The 17,452-nt window shown below is 38.0% G+C and overlaps 1 protein-coding gene across 3 annotated transcripts in view; it reads right to left on the bottom strand.

Annotated features, from left to right (window-relative positions):
* The window catches only part of PEAK1 (pseudopodium enriched atypical kinase 1), a 306,357-nt gene that overhangs the window by 153,277 nt on the left and 135,628 nt on the right, over positions 1–17,452 (bottom strand). For 2 of the 3 annotated variants that reach the window (XM_023510010.1, XM_003784540.3), the window contains one exon: positions 2,541–2,702. The exons of the other annotated variant lie outside the window; for it this stretch is intronic. The gene's annotated coding sequence lies outside the window, so the exon portion shown is untranslated. The remainder of the gene's footprint in view (positions 1–2,540; positions 2,703–17,452) is intronic. 3 annotated transcript variants of the gene reach the window in all.

The following is a 17,452-nucleotide window of genomic DNA, read 5'->3' as shown; positions in this document are numbered from 1 at the left end:
AAACTGATGAAATAAAATTGATGCTGCAAAAATAAACCATAATATGTATCTCAAAGAAGCATAATTTTACAGAGTTGCCATAAAAATTCTGTTAATGATAAGATCTCATTATATACAAATAGGTAATGAAGAAGCAACTTCAAAAGGTTGGATTTAAGTGTCTGTAAACTAGAATAAACTCTTGGTTATGGATTCAGACAGCTTGGCTTTAAGTTTAACTAGCCACTTGATGTTGGGCAATTTACTTAACTTGAGAATGAGTTTCCTCGTATGTAAAATGGAAATATTTAATGATAGGATCTATGTCAAAACAGAGTTGTGGGGCTTAAGGATAGTGCATATACCATACAAAGAATGTTTGTGTCAGTTCAACATTCTTAGATTAAAACCTAATCCCCACTGTGTTGTTATTTGGAGGTGGGGGCTTTGGCATGAAGACATAGCCCTCCTGCATGGGATTAGTGCCCTTATTAAATGAACTCCAGAGAGCTCACTTGCCCTTTCTGTTACGTGAGGACACAGTGAAAAGATACTGTCTATGACCCAGAAAGCTGATCCACCCTAAACATTACATATGCTGACACCTTGCTCTAGGACTCTCAAGCCTCCAGAGCTGTGAGAAATATATTTTCATTGTTTATAAGCCACCCAGTTTAAAGAAGTTTTAATATAGCCATACAAATGGACTCAGCACACTAATCTCAATGCTTGGCATATTGGTAAGGACTCTCTATATATTAATTACTATTATCTAAAATTAATTTTTGTCTGGACAAACTGCACATAGTTCTTTCCTACACAAGGGAAGTTTCCCTAAATGAAGGTATTATAAAGGATTGTTTAAAGGCCTGTTAATCTTTAAGAATTTAAGATTCTAGACAGATACCAAAATATTCAGAGTGGCCTTCCTGTCTACAAGAATTTACCATAATTTTCAGCTACTGAAATGAACTGTGATAAAACCAGGTGTTTGACTTAACCTTGACATTATATAGCTAGAATCTCATCCTTTAAATTTTAGTTTCTTAATGTGGGCATGACAGCTCATGCCATTATAAATTTAAATTTCTAGTTGTACAAATTAGAAATTCTATGTATGACACAACTAGAAATCTGATTTCATTTCCTCATTCAAAGGTCACAGTTGATTTTGGATTTTAGAGATAAATAGGTTGGCAACAAATATGTAAATGTTGAGGGTCTTTTTTATTGACCTCATGAATGGGTTATAGACTTCTAAACTGGGAGGGGTTGGAGAATCAATCCAGTTCTCTTATTTTGTAGAGAGGTGAAGTTCTAATCTAATCTGTTCTGATATCATCATTGCCTTGAAAATAAATTCAGTAGTAAAACAAGTAGAAATTAAAGATTAGATGACTACTGTGATACTACCTGTCAATTGCAATGATCCTATCCACAGTGACTAAAAATCACTGGATGAATTTAAATGAAAGTGGGAGTGTAATAAGTTGTGGTAAACATCACAGTAAAGATTTTGATTAGATTATAGAGGCAGATATGTAGTATAAGTAAATGAGTAAACTTAGCTTATTAACAGAGAAGACAGGGAAATTTGGTGATTTTCTATACATTCTTTCACTTGCTTAAGTAAACATTCTGTATTTCAATTTCTGCTGTTTCCGAAGCTGCTTTAACTTTTAAATTTTTTTAAATCGTTGAGGACTAGGAAGAATTTATTGGGCATTTAAAAAGAGATGAATATGGCTACATGGCTATCAGTGACAAGGTCACAGAAAAGCTCCAATAAAATGCCATTAAGTACAGGTTTAACCCACAATTGGAGGGTTTTTTCCTTAAATCACTGTTAAGATTTTTTTCTTATAAAGGTTAATATTGGCACAGAGAAGAATAATCAGAGTATTATTTGGTATATGATTTATCCTGGGTTATACTTATCAAATTGAATCATTTCCTTAAAATAGGATTTGTGTTCCTTGGAATAATTAGGACTAATACATACTTGATACTGTATTTGATTGAAGTTTCATATCTCTTCCATTTCACAGCAAGGGGCCGAGTTTTAGTCATTTACAGCCATTCACTACCAAAACATACTAACTCAAACTAACAAATAATTATTATCCCTCAAAACCACGTTAGTAGACAAATATCCAATAAATACAAATTGTAATTATTCACTAGAATGACAAAAAATTGCAAATATTTGAATCTTTACAAATCATGCATTGAAATAATTTTGGCCTAAGATCAAGATTTAAGAACACTGATAAAGAATCTTAAGTCCTTTCCACTCTACTTAAAATCTAATAGCCCATGCAATTACACAAAAAGAAAAATTTTATTAATATTATTTTTTCAAATTTCTCTCTCCTTTTCTATTCTGTATCCTTGTGAAAAACTTACAATTTCTGCAAGATAATTATGCTAAATAAGTTATAAAATTATCAGCTTTGCCTATAGTTAAGCGTTTGTAAGGTAAACATTTAAACTTAAAAAGAAATCCTTTCAAGTCATCTAAAATTCTTGGGGGAAATGTAATATGACAGAATTCTGATTACCATTTAAATATGAAGAATTCCATCCATTCTGGTAACAAAGGTGGTTTTAGCAATTAGTGTTATATTCCTTCAAAACTTCGAAGTGCTTTCGGTCTTTCTAAGATGAATGTCCTTTTCTTCCTTGCCTATTATTCCTTAACTTCTCAAAGACAGCAATGTTTACTGCAAGAGAAAAAAAAATAGAGCTAAACTGGAGAGTTATTTATCATCAAATAAATTGGACATTTTTATTTTTCGGGATATTTCTGATACTACCATCATTCAACCATTATAATTTATCTACTTTATTTAAGGAATACCTTCCTTACTTAGGAGAGGACACAGACAGAACCACATACATTCAAGAATTCCCCAGGGCCCACCTAAATATCAAATAAACACTGACACACTTGTGATTTCCTAAGTCTTCATTTGATTGCCCTCAAAGAATTATTTTACTAGAAGTATATGAATATTAATTGAAGGAGAAATCATTAACCGGCTTGGCGCCTGTGGCTCAAGAGGTTAAAACGCCAGCCACATATACCTAAGGTGGCGGGTTTGAATCCAGCCTGGGCCCGCCAAACAACAATGACAGCTGCAACCAAAAAACAAAAAAATAGCCAGGCGCTGTGGCTGGCGCCTGTGGTCCCAGCTAGTTGGGAGGCAGAGGCAGGAGACTCGCTTGAGCCCAGGAGTTGGAGGTTGTTATGAGCTGTGATGCCATAGCACTCTACCCAGAGGGGACAGCTTGAGGTTCTGTCTTAAAAAAATAAAGAAAAAAATCATTAACCTCTACTTCACCTCTGTAAAAATACAACTCTAAAAATCACAGTGTCTAACTTTGGTTTAACCTTTGTGAAATATTAAAAGCAGTATCTCCAAGTACAAATATTTCAGCAGCCACTCACAATTTTACCTTAGGGTCAAGCATGAGATATATTTATTATTTGTTTTTAAAAATATCACCCAAAGGTAAATAAATTTAACTATTTCTGACTTTTGGCACCCATTACATGTATGTTCAAAACTGGCCCATCCTCCAGTTTATTTTCTCTATGATATTAAACAGGACTGTAATGAGAAAAGTTGAAATTCATGATTGTGTTTACATTTTATAAAAATTAAACCTTTCAACAGATTTTAAGACAGTAGAAAGGCATTTTAAAAAGGAAAGTTTTATAACTGTACCATCAAACATTATCTAAATTCAACATAGCTAAGTTATTCATGATAAAAACAACATTTAATGTTCTTACAGTGCTCACAGCCATCACTTCATGTAGCACATAAGAATGTTAAGCAGGCTTGGCGCCTGTAGCTCAGTGGTTAGGGTGCTGGCCACATACACTGGGGCAGGTGGGTTCAAATCCAGCCCGGGTCTGCTAAACAACGACAACTGCGACAAAAAAAAATAGCTGAGTCTTGTGATGGGCACCTGTTGTCCCAGCTACTCGGGAGGCTGAGGCAAGAGAATTGCTTAATCCCAAGAGTTTGAGGTTGCTGTGAGCTGTGACGCCATAGCACACCACCGAGGGTGATATAGTGAGACTTGATCTCCAAAAAAAAAGAATGTTAAGCAGTATGTATGTAGGAATATGCCAAGAAATACACATATCATCAATATAAATTTGAAGAAATGATATTGCCCAAGATGACATCTTCTAGTCAATGACATTATTCTTCTTTTCACTATAAAAATCCTTAGAGAAGAAATACAATTTATGCCAATTTTATTTTTAAATTTGAATGTGAAAAAAATTGAACATGGTGGATATAGAAATATTGGTAAAGTGCATAGGAAAAGAAGGAGTGATTTCCCAAGGGTACTGGTAAAACTGAAATAAGAATCCAGATCTCCTTGGTCTCCTCTACTGTAGTATTTTATTATTCTCTTATAATCTCTCCTGTGGTACTTTTTCTAAGCCACCCAAACTATTCTTTCTGAATACCCAATTCTTAGACTTACAGATGTGCCATCATAATATAAACCAGGGGTCCTCAAACTTTTTAAACAGGGGGCCAGTTCACTGTCCCTCAGACCACTGGAGGGCTGAACTGCAGGCCCCAGGGCGAGTCGGCTGCCAAGCAGGACAGGCTGTGGGGGTAAAAACACCCAGCGAGCCACATGTGCCCTGCGGGCCATTGTTTGAGGACACCTGATATAAACTTTAAAACACACACCAATATGAGAGATAAACTGTGTTTAATTAAACTTCCATATTTTAAATGTGCAATAGGTAGACAAGATATAGTTGGGTCTTATATTTTTATCCAGTCTAAAAAATCACTGATTCTTTAATTGGATAGTTTAGTCCCTTTGTTTTTTTTCAAACTGGACCTTAGGACTCATAAATTTTATTCTATGTAAATTATACTTTAATTTAAAAAAAATTTTTAAGTACTATTTTTATTTTAAATTTATTGTTAGGGATTCATTGAGGGTACATGAAACCAGGTTTTACTGACTGCATTTGTTAGGTAAAGTCCCTCTTACAATCATGTCTTGCCCCCAAAAGGTGTGGCACACACCAAGACCCCCCCCCCGCCCTGTCACTCTCTCTGCTAATCCCTTCCCCACTCCTCCCTCCATCTTCCTCTCATCAACCCCTCCCCTTGTCATTAATTTCCTTATATCAAAATTGAGTACACAGAATTCATGCTTCTCCATTCTTGTGATGCTTTACTAAGAATAATGTGTTCCACTTCCATCCATGTTAATACAAAGGCTGTAAAGTCCCCACTTTTTTAATGGCTGAATAGTATTCCATGGTATACATATATCACAGCTTGTTAATTAATTCATGAGTTGGTGGGCATTTAGGCTGTTTCTTGCCCATTGATATATGGGATTGTTGGCTTTTTTTTTTTTGCAGTTTTTGGCTAGGGCTAGGTTTTAACCCACCACCTCCAGCATATGGGGCCAGCACCTTACTCCTTTGAGTCACAGGTGCTTCTCCAATTGTTGGCTTTTTTCATGTGGATTAATTTGAGTTCTCTGTAGATCCTAGTTATTAAGCTTTTGTCTGATTCAAAATATGCAAATATCCTTTCCCATTTTGTAGGTTGTCTATTTGCTTTGGTTGTCTCCTTAGCTGTACAGAAGCTTTTCAGTTTAATTAAGTCCCATTTGTTTATTTTTATTGTTGCAATTGTCCCAGCAGTCTTCTTCATGAAGTCTTTCCCCAGGCCAGTATCTTCCAGTGTTTTTCCTATACTTTCTTTGAGGATTTTTATTGTTTCATGCCTTAAATTTAAGTCCTTTATCCATCTTGAATTGAGTTTTGTGAGTGGGGAAAGGCGTGGGTCCAGTTTTAGCCTTTTACATGTGGATATCCAGTTCTCCCAGCACCATTTATTGAATAGGGAGTCTTTCCCCCAAGGTATGTTCTTATGTGCTTTATCGAAGATTAGGTGGTTGTAAGATATTAGTTTCATTTCCTGACTTTCTATTCGATTCCAAATGTCTATGTCTCTACTTTTGTATCAGTACCATACTGTCTTGACCACTATGGCTTTATAGTACAACCTAAAATCTGGTATGGTGATGCCCCGGCTTTGTTTTTATTACTAAGAATTGCTTTAGCTATACAGGCGTCTTTTTTTTTTTTTTTGGTTCCATACAAAACACAGAATCATTTTCTCAAAATCTTGAAAGTTGGTATTTACCAATACCAAATACAATGTTGGTATTTTAATAGGGATGGCACTGAATAGGTAGAGTGCTTTGGGAAGCATAGACATTTTAACAATGTTGATTCTTCCCAGCCATAAGCATGGTATGTTCTTCCATTTGTTAATATCCTCTGCTATTTCCTTTCTTGGGGTTTCATAATTTTTTTTATAGAGGTCCTTCACCTCCTTTGTTAGGTATATTCCTAGGTATTTCATTTTCTTTGAAGCTATGGTAAAATGATTCATGTCCTTAATTAGCCTCTCATCTTGGCTGTTATTGGCGTATACAAAGGCAACTGTCTTGTGGACATTGACTTTATATCCTGAGACATTACTGAATTTTTTGATGACTTCCAGCGTGGTTGAGTCTTTTGGGTTCTCTAAGTATAAGATCATATCGTCACCAAAAAGGGAGCATTTGACTTCCTCTCCTCCCATTTGGATGCCCTTTATTTCCTTGTCTTGCTTAATTGTATTGGCTAGAACTTCCAGCACTATGTTGAATAGCAATGGTGACAGAGGACAACCTTGTCTGGTTCCAGTACGCAGAGGAAAAGCTTTCAGTTTTACTCCATTCAGTAAAATATTAGCTGTGGGTTTCTCATAGATAGCTTCGATCAGTTTCAAAAATGTGCCATGTATGCCTATATTCTTCAGTGCTCTAATTAGAAAAGGACGCTGGATTTTATCGAATGCTTTTTCTGTATCTATTGAGAGGATCATACAGTCTTTGGTTTTACTTCTGTTGATACGGTGAATAAAGTTTATAGATTTGGTATATTAAACCAACCTTGCATCCCTGGGATGAAACCTACTTGATCATGATGTATGATTTTTTTGATGATAAGCTGTAATCTACTGGCTAAGATTTTGTTAGTCCCTTTATTTATTTATTTATTTATTTATTTTGAGACAGAGCCTCAAGCTGTCCCCCTGGGTAGAGTGCCATGGCATAGCTCACAGCAACCTCCAACTCCTGGGCTCAAGCGAGTCTCTGCCTCCCAAGTTGCTGGAACCACAGGTGCCCGCCACAATGCGTGGCTATTTTTTTTCGGTTGCAGCCATCATTGTTGTTTGGCAGGCCCGGGCTGGATTTGAACCCGCCACCTTAGGTGTACGTGGCTGGTGCCTTAGCCACTTGAGCCATAGGCGCCGAGCCAGTCCCTTTATTTTTAATGTAATTACTGAAATGACTCTGTTCAAAACAACCATTTTGTTGTTTGTTTTCTATTTCTGTTCTTGTCTGCTTCTTTCCCCTCCTCCTGTTCCACACTTTCCTCCCTTAATTTCAGTTAAATATTTTTCAATGTTTTATTTTAATTGTTCTGTAGTTCTTTTTAGGAGGAGAGGGTAACATTCTAAGGATTATAATATGGATCCTCAAGTTACTACAGTCTATTTAAATAGTTAACATTAAACATCATGGAAAGCATAAGAGCTCTGCAATGATATATAGTTGGCCCTCCATATCTGTAGGTTCTGCATCCAGGGGTTCCACATGTGTGGGGTCAAACAAAATTGTGTACAAAAACTATTTGGGTGTGGTGGCTCATGCCTGTAAGCCCAGCACTCTGGGAGGCTGAGGTGGGTATATCACTTGAGCTCATTAGTTCAAGACCAGATTGAGCAAGAGTGAGATCCTGTCTCTAAAAAAACAGTAGCTGAGCATTGTGGCGGGAATGTGTGGGAGGCTGAGACGAGAAGATCGCTTGAGCCCAAGAGTGTGAGGTTGCTGTGAGTTATGATGCCACAGCATCCTATTGGGGGCAAGAAAGTAAGACTTTGTCTCAAAAAAAAAAAAAAGTGTTTAAAAAATAATATAAATTTAAAAATAATATAACAATTATTTGCATTGTATTAGGTACTATAAGTAATCTAAAGATGATTTAAAGTACCACATACAGGAAGATATACATAGGTTGTAAGTGAATACTATGCCATGCTATTATATATAAGAACTTGAGCATCCACGGATTTTAGTATATATGAGGATCCTGGAACCAATTCCCCATGGACACTGAGGGATGACTGTAATCTCATTTACTCTAATATCACTTTTTGCTAATGTGATCATGTATCATACCTCTACATATGTTATAAAATCTCAGGAAAAAAATGATTTGACATTTGTTTTAAAAAGCCAGCTTTCTTTTAACTAAAGCAACAGAAGACAAATCTGTGGGTGGTTTTCATTTCTTCCTATAGAGTTTCTGATATCATTGCCCTTTAGATTAAAAACTTTTAGTATTTCTCATATTTGTTGACAATGAATTGTCTAAGTTTTTAGCTCAAATCATTTTTATTTTATTTTTGAATGATATTTTTGCTAGATAAGGAATTGACTTGAACATTGTTTTTTTCTTTCTTACTCTTGGAATATGTCATTCCATAGTAGGGTTTTTTGGGTTTTTTTTCTCTTTTTTTGAGACAGAGTCTCACTCTGTCACCCTGAGTACAGTGCCCTGTTGTCAGAGCTCACAGCAACCTCAAACTCTTGGCCTTCAACAATCCACTTGCCTCAGCCTCCTGAGTAGCTGGGACTAATAGGTGCCCACCACAATGCCCGGCTAGTTTTTCTGTTTTTAGTAGAGACTTAGGTCTTGTTCTTGCTTAGACTGGTCTGGAACTCCTGAGCACAAGCAATCCACTCTCTTCGGCCTCCCAGAGTGCTAGAATTACAGGCATGAGCTACCATGCCCGTCCCATTCCATAGTTTTTTGTCTTCCATTATTCTAACAAGTCAGCGCTTGCTAATATTACATTATCCTGTGTTTAATGTCTCTTGTTTCCAGGCTGTTTTCAAGATCTTCTCTTTATCTTTGGTCTTCTGTAATATGACAATTGTATGTCTAGGATTATTCTTCTTGTGTTTATTCTGCTTGAGTTTACTGAACTTCTTGATTTTATTAGTTTTTTGCCAAATTTGAAAAATTTTTGGCCTTTATCTTTTAAAATTCATTTTTCTGCCTCATTTTCTCTTTCCTACTCTTGGATTCCAATGTATTAGTATAACTGCTTGCTCCTGTGGGACTCCAATATTTGTAAGTTTGATTGCTATACCATAGGTCATTGAGGATCTGTTCTTTTCAGAAGTCTGTTTTCTTCTTGTTCTTTAGGTAGAATAACAGATTAATCTGTCATCAAGTTTATTGGCCCTTTCTTCTGCCACCTTTCATCTGCTGTTAAATGTATCCAGTAAACTTTTCAGGAATTATTTGGAAGGTGTGAAAAAAAGGTATACATCTGAGCACCTCTTATAATTGCAGAAGTCAAAGTGACTTGAGTATTACAATTTGAATATATTTTTCTCCTTTCTTAAAATGTATATACATTTTGGGGGAGACCCTCTGTATTATGTACAATTTCTAGGGGAGGGTTTCTTTTAAATTGTCTCTTTTCTTTATTGGTCCCCCTTTTAAGTTTTTCACTATATTTATTAGTATAATAGTTGATTTACAGTTACTGTTTGATGACTTCAGCATCTGGACTGACTGCCTTTTTCTCTTAACCATAGGTAATCTTTTTCTGTTAATTTACAAGTTTAATAATTTGTAATTGAATACAGTAAAATATGGATGATTGGCACTTCAAATACTGTTATCTAAAAAACAGTTAAAATATTGGCTGATCATCTTGAATTTGTGGAGGCTTTGCTTTACACTTCATTAGGGAGGGTATGTTTCAGTTTTGCCCTTAGTCTGGAACAAATCCTTTAGGTTTTAAACATAGTTTTTATTCTAAGGCAGCACACCCTTCTGAGATTTCAAGGGAAACCCTGATGTGTTTTAAAAACCTCCTAACTTAGTAGAATCTAATTTTTATTATTCTATCTTGGTTATGTGTAAGAATGTCTTTGTTCATAGAAAATATACTCCAAAGTATTTACAGGTCATATCAACAGTTTACTCTCTTATGATTCAGGAGAAAAAAAATTTACCTGTACTGTCCTTGCAACTTGTTTATAAGTTTAAAATTACTACAAAATAAATGAAAAAATTAAATGTACCAATAACTCTATCAAATTTTAAAAATTACATTTGTGGAACTCTAATACAGCTAAATGATTGAAGAAATAAATGGTGAAATAAACTTGGGTAACATTCTGTTCTTGACAATTTACAATACATGTTAGCATATCAAATATTTCTATAAATCATACATCAGACATATTATCATTTTTTCATTCTTCCAACCAAGTAATTAAGACTTACTATGTGAAAGGCAGTATTCTAAGTAAGTGGAAAGATCTCTCCTCTCACAAGAGTTTAGCACAAAAACACAGACAAGTAAATAAACTAACTTCGGATGAAGATAAATGCTTTAAAGAAAATACAACTGGATGTTAGAATGGGAAGGTGAAAATACTGTTTTAGATAGTGTATCAATGAAAACCCTTTGAGGAGATGATGTTCAAATTGAAACCGAATCGGCCAGACATGGAAAGATTTATGAGAAGAGTTTTCCAGACATAGGAGACACATGCAATATGAAGGAAATGAGCTAAATGTTCATGGAAAAAAGCTTCCCAATGAGCAAAACAATAAAATAGCAATTTGTGAGAAAAAATTTATTGAGTATCGCACCACCTCCTCCCTCCCCCAAATTTGAAAACTGGCATGACCTTAAACCTATTTATCAGTTACTCCAATAAAATAGCAATAATGAAATAATTATTTGAAATTTTTAACTTCTTTACTAACAATATAAGTTTGGGGTTCTGACTTTCTATTAATTTATAACATCTGCCAAAACCAATCCCTATTTCTACTTTATATTTGAAAACAAAGATTCTTCCCTCTCTTCATTGAAAAAGAAGTAAGTTGATTTTCTGGACAACGTCCCAATCTTTGGGAAAATACCAAGAAGACATGCAACTACAAAAAGTATTCCCTGAGCATATGACTATGTGTAACGACGTTACTACTCACCCATTATGCAACAGTAACATTCACCTAAACCTAGGTTCTTTCTCCAAAACTTCCAAGGCACTGAATTTTGGATGCTGGCAAAAAATAACTTCAATTATATGGGGGCAGGAGGCACATGAAGTTCATATGCTTTCTAAAATAGTTTAATATTATAAATGGCACGTGAACTTTATGGACACCCTGTATATCTTCAGGAAGAAGGAAGGAAAACACATTATGATTAGAGGATATGAACTGCTTAATTGTTTGTATGAATGAATTAACTTTATGGACACAACAAGAAACAAAATCAGAGGGTGTATATATAAATTGTGCCCCAGATAAATATTAGAAAATAAATTCTGGGCTCGGCGCCTGTGGCTCAAGCGGCTAAGGCGCCAGCCACATACACCTAAGGTGGCAGGTTCGAATCCCCAGCCCGGGCCCGCCAAACAACAATGATGGCTGCAACCAAAAAATGGCCAGGCGTTGTGGCGGGCGCCTGTAGTCCCAGCTACTTGGGAGGCAGAGGCAGGAGACTCGCTTGAGCCCAGGAGTTGGAGGTTGCTCTGAGCTGTAAAGCCATGGCACTCTACTCAGGGGGATAGCTTGAGGCTCCGTCTCAAAAAAAAAGAAAATAAATTCTGAGCATCTAAGAGGAAACTGAGCAATATACTAAGCCACATCAGGTTTAAAGAAGCTATGCCAGGGGGAGGGGCAAGATAGCCGACAGGTACCAGCCTCTGACAAAAGTTCCCATCCAGAGGGAAGGATAGAGTCCAGAAAACACCCAACAAAGTCGAAGACTGGGAGCCCAGCCAGGAGAGAAGAGTGATACTGGCACGATATCTCTGCCGAGGTGAGCGGCAACTCCTAGAAAGCAATCTACAGGTACATAATACACCCCAAAGGACAAGTGTCTGTCCCCTCCCCCAAGATAGTTGTGCTTTTCCTTTGTTTTCTCTTTAACCACTTCTCTGAGTCTCCTACAGGCAATGGATAAACTGAGGACGTATTATCTCACGTCAGGAGTGAGAGCTACTGACAGTGGGGTCTACTCCCCTGGAAGGACCCTGCTGAGACCCCGAACACCCTTTCCCAGGCAGAAAAATGGAACTGGATTTCGCACTGCCATTTTGAATTTCCAGTCCACCCTTCCCCCTTGCCTGGAGAGACAATGAGAAGAGACCCAAGAGCAACGTCCTTCCACCACTGTGGGACCAAGCCCCAGCTGGTCCTGCACTGGGAGAACTGCTTGAACTATGTGTGCTCCACGTAGACTAATCCTGCTGGCCAGTGCGTCCCGCACCCAGCTGCTGTTCCTGCTCCCGGGAGCTTTCCAGGGGCTCCCTGGTGTCATGCACCGAGGACTGATCCACCCAGCCAGTGCATCCCCTGCAAGGCTGCCCACTGGTTGCTAGCCCTGCTCCTTGGGGGCTCCCTGGTGGCGCGCACCAAGGACAGATCCATCTAGCTAGCGCATCCCCTTTGCGGCTGGCTGCTTGTTGCTGTCCCCGCTCCTTGGGAGCTCCCCAGTGGCACACACTGAGGACTGATCCATCCAGCCGCCACATCCCCTACATGGCTGCCTGCAGGTTGCTCGCCTGCCTCCCCCCACCTCTGGTATTCCAGGCCTGGTCTCAGAACTGTGAGAGGAGGGCCAGTTGAAAGGCAAACACACTGGAGCGGTGATACCCCAAGGTGAAGAGCAACAGCCACAGCAGTGGGAACAATAAGCCTTACACTCCTTAGGCTTTTCTGGGTAGACACAGTCTCTAGACAACCAGAAGAAGCCACTGGCAGAACGGTTTTAGGGATGGTCTTTGAACGGTTTTAGGGATGGTCTTTGAAAGTGGAAAAACTCTGGTAAACAGAACAACCAGAGTAGATCAACTCCCCCAAGGAAGGATGGACAGATGCAACTGAAGATCCCTTCCATAACCAGATGGCTGAGATGTCAGAAATTGAGTTCAGAATCTGAACAGTGAATAAGATCAACAGAATGGAGAAAAGGAGGGAACTAGAATTTCAAATTATTCAAAAGCTGTCTCAAGAATTCAATGATTTCAAAGATGAAATGACCAAAGACTATGACACACTGAAGCAAGAGGTTGCAGTCCTCAAAGATCTGAACAGTATAGTTGAATCCCTCGGTCAGAGAATGGAGCAGGCAGAAGAAAGGATCTCTGACACTGAAGACAAAGATTTTGAATGTGCCCAAGAATGCAAAAATGAAGACAAATGGAGAGCAAAAATGGATCACTCACTCAGAGAGTTCTGGGATAATTCGAAGAAAACTAATATTCGCCTCATAGGAATCCCTGAAGGCGATGAAGTTGCTTCACAAAACACAGAGGCTCTTCTTCATGAAATTATGAAAGAACAATTTCCAGACATGCCAAGAGATTCTGAAATTCAGATAGCAGACAGTTTCAGAACCCCAGCGTGACTCATCCCCCAGGTATATCATAATCAACTTCACTAAAGTTAACATGAAAGAGAAAATTCTTAAAGCAGCTAGACGCAAGAAAACCTTAACCTACAAGGGGAAGAATATTAAAATGACTGTAGATCTCTCTGCTGAAACCTTTCAGGCTAGAAGAGGGTGGTCACTGACCTTTAATCTCCTAAAACAAAATAACTTTCAACCCAGAATCCTGTATCCAGCTAAACTGAGTTTCATTTATGATGGAGAAATTAAATACTTTAATGACATTCACATGTTGAAACCAGCCCTCCAGGATATTCTCAGACCTATCCTCCATAATGATCAGCGCAATCCTCCACCACATAAATAAACCCACCCAGAAAAAAAAAATTTTTTTTGAGACAGAGCCTCAAGCTATCCCCCTGGGCAGAGTGCCGCGGCACCACAGCTCACAGCAACCTCCAACTCCTGGGCTCAAGCAAGTCTCCTGCCTCAGCCTCCCAAGTAGCTGGGACCACAGGCGCCCGCCACAACGCCTGGCTATTTTTTTTTGGTTGCAGCCGTCATTGTTGTTTGGCAGGTTTGGGCTGGATTTGAACCTGTCACCTTAGGTGTATGTGGCTGGCGCCGTAGCCACTTGAGCCACAGGCGCCGAGCCGCACCCAGAAAATTTTGATCAAATTCCAATCTCCACAGTGATAAAAGGATTAAAGACATCCACTGGACTTTTGAAAAACTCAATACCCAAAATTATACAGGCTTATCAATATTCTCAATCAATGTGAATGGCTTAAATTGCCCTCTAAAGAGGCACAGGCTGGCTGACTGGATACAAAAACTCAGGCCAGATATCTTCTGCATCCAAGAAACTCACCTTACTTTGAAAGACAAGCATAGACTCAGGGTGAAGGGATAGTCATCTATATTCCAGGCTAATGGAAAGCAGAAAAAAGCAGGTGTTGCAATTTTATTCACAGATGCAATAGGCTTTAAACCAACAAAAGTGAGCAAGGACAAAGATGGTTACTTTATATTTGTTAAGGGTAATACTCAATATGAGGAGATTTCAATTATCAATATTTATGCACCCAACCAGAATGCACCTAAATTTATAAGAGACACTCTAACAGACATGAGCAACCTGATTACTCCCAGCTCCATCATAGTCAGAGATTTTTATACCCCATTGGCAGTGCTGGATAGATCCTCCAACAAGAAGCTTAGCAAAGAAATCTTAGATTTAAACTTAACCATTCAGTATTTGGATTTAACGAACATCTACAGAACATTTCACCCTAATAAAACTGAATACACATTTTTCTCATCAGCCCACGGAACATACTCCAAAATAGACCACATCGGCTCAGCGCCTGTGGCTCAAGTGGCTAAGGCGCCAGCTACATACACCTAAGGTGGCGGGTTCAAATCCAGCCCAGGCCCACCAAACAATGATGGCTACAACCAAAAAATAGTCAGGCGTTGTGGTGGGCGCCTGTGGTCCCAGCTACTTGGGAGGCTGAGGCAGGAGACTCGCTTGAGGCCAGGAGTTGGAGGTTGCTGTGAGCTGTGATGCCACAGCACTCTACCCAGGCGGACAGCCTGAGTCTCTGTCTCAAAAAAAAAAACCCAAAATAGACCACATCTTAGGTCACAAGTCTAACCTCAGCAAATTTTAAAGAATAGAAATTTTTCCTTGCATCTTCTCAGACCACCATGGAATAAAAGTTGAACCCAGTAACAACAGGAATCTGTAGACTCAAACAAAAATGTGGAAGCTAAATAACCTTACGCTCAATGATAGTTGGGTCAGAGACGAGATCAAGAAGGAAATTACCAAATTTTTGGAACAAAATGATAATGAAGAGATGAGTTATCAGAACCTCTGGGATACCGCAAAGGCAGTCCTAAGAGGGAAATTTATCGCACTGCAAGCCTTCCTCAAGAAAACGGAAAGAGAGGAAGTTAACAACTTAATGGGACATCTCAAGCAACTGGAAAAGGAAGAACATTCCAATCTGAAACCCAGCAGAAGAAAAGAAATAACCAAATTAGAGCAGAATTAAATGAAATTGAAAACAAAAGGATTATACAACAGATTAATAAGTCAAAAAGTTGGTTTTTGGAAAAGGTCAACAAAATTGATAAACCCTTGGCCAACCTAATCAAGAGAAAAAAGACTTAAACCTCTAATTTCATCAATCAGAAGTAGTAAAGATGAAATTACAACAGATCCCTCAGAAATTCAAGAAATCCTTCATGAATACTACAAGAAATTTTACTCTCAGAAATATGAAAATCTGAAGGCAATCGACCAATACTTGGATGCAGGCCACCTTCCAAGACTTAGTCAGAACCAAGTGGAAATGTTGAACAGGCTTATATTAAGTTCTGAAATAGCGTCAACTATACAAAATCTCCCTAAAAAGAAAAGCCCAGGACCAGGTGGCTTCATGTCAGAATTCTACCAAACCTTTAAAGAGGAACTAGTACTCATACTACTCAACCTTTTCCAAAATATAGAAAAAGACAGAATACTACCCAACACATTCTATGAAGCAAACATCACCTTGATACCCAAACCAGGAAAAGACCCAACAAGAAAAGAAAATTATAGACCAATATCACTAATGAATATTGATGCAAAAATATTCAACAAGATCCTAACCAACAGAATCCAGCAACACATCAAATAAATTATATACCATGACCAAGTGGGTTTTATCCCAGGATCTCAAGGATGGTTCAACATACGTAAATCTATAAACGTAATTCATCACATAAACAAATTAAAAAACAAAGACCATATGCTCCTCTCAACTGATGCAGAAAAAGCTTTTGATAATATACAGCATCCCTTCATGATCAGAACACTTAAGAGAACTGGCATAGAAGGGACTATTCTCAAAGTGATAGAGGCAATCTACAGCAAACCCACAGCCAATACTGTATTGAATGGAATTAAATTCAAATCATTTTTACTTAGATCAGGAACCAGGCAAGGTTGCCCATTGTCCCCATTGCTCTTTAACATTGTAATGGATGTTTTAGCCATCACAATCAGGGAAGAAAAAGCGATCAAGAGTATTCACATAGGATCAGAAGAGATCAAACTTTCATTCTTCGCAGATGACATGACTGTATACTTGGAAAACACCAGGGACTCTACTACAAAACTCTTAGAAGTGATCAAAGAATACAGCAGTGTCTCAGGTTACAAAATCAACACCCATAAGTCAGTAGCCTTTATATATACCAACAATAGTCAAGCTCTCTATTCCGTTCACAGTAGTGCCAAAGAAGATGAAATATTTTGGAGTTTACCTAACAAAGGACGTGAAAGATCTCTATAAAGAGAACTATGAAACTCTGAGAAAAGAAATAGCTGAAAATGTTAACACATGGAAAAACATACCATGCTCATGGCTGGGAAGAATTAACATCGTTAAAATGTCTATACTACCTAAAGCAATATGTAATTTTAATGCAATCCCTATTAAAGGTCCATTGTCATACTTTAAAGATCTCAAAAAAATAATACTTTGTTTTATATGGAATCAGAAAAAACCTCTAATAGCCAAGACATTACTCAGAAACAAAAACAATGGAGGAGGATTCATGCTACCAGACATCAGACTATACTATAAATCCATAGTGATCAAGACAGCATGGTATTGGCACAAAAACAGAGAGGTAGATGCATGGAACAGAATAGAGAACCAAGAGATGAACCCAGCTACTTACCACTATATGATCTTTGACAAGCCAATTAAAAATATTGAGTGGGGAAAAGATTCTCTATTTAACAAATGGTGCTGGTCGAACTGGCTGGCGACCTGCAGAAGGCTGAAACTGGACCCACACCTGTCACCACTAACTAAGATAGACTCTCGCTGGATTAAAGATTTAAATTTAAGACATGAAAC

Source organism: Otolemur garnettii, unplaced genomic scaffold, assembly GCF_000181295.1.
Source record: "Otolemur garnettii isolate 467f Iridium unplaced genomic scaffold, OtoGar3 scaffold00011, whole genome shotgun sequence".
NCBI classification, from domain to species: Eukaryota; Metazoa; Chordata; class Mammalia; order Primates; family Galagidae; genus Otolemur; species Otolemur garnettii.
This window is presented reverse-complemented; position numbering and strand designations above follow the sequence as displayed.